Genomic DNA, 205 nt, shown 5'->3' with positions numbered 1-205 from the left:
CTGGGTGCCCGGGCTGAGCCGTACCCCTAAGTATTGTTACTTATGCCGTGTAGACATTTTATGTCAGTTTTATGTCCCCTTCCCACCTGCCCACTCACCCCTATTTATCTCCCCCTGCTCCCAGGGCTGCGGGGACCCTGTGCCCCAGCACATTGCCAGCCCGGCCGCTCGCGGGAAGAGAGGGCACCGAGCCCGCTGTGAACCC

Source organism: Merops nubicus, unplaced genomic scaffold, assembly GCF_000691845.1.
Source record: "Merops nubicus isolate BGI_N331 unplaced genomic scaffold, ASM69184v1 scaffold32586, whole genome shotgun sequence".
Classification (NCBI taxonomy): Eukaryota; Metazoa; Chordata; class Aves; order Coraciiformes; family Meropidae; genus Merops; species Merops nubicus.
The sequence above is the reverse complement of the archived record's forward strand: the minus strand, read 5'-3'. Positions refer to the sequence as shown.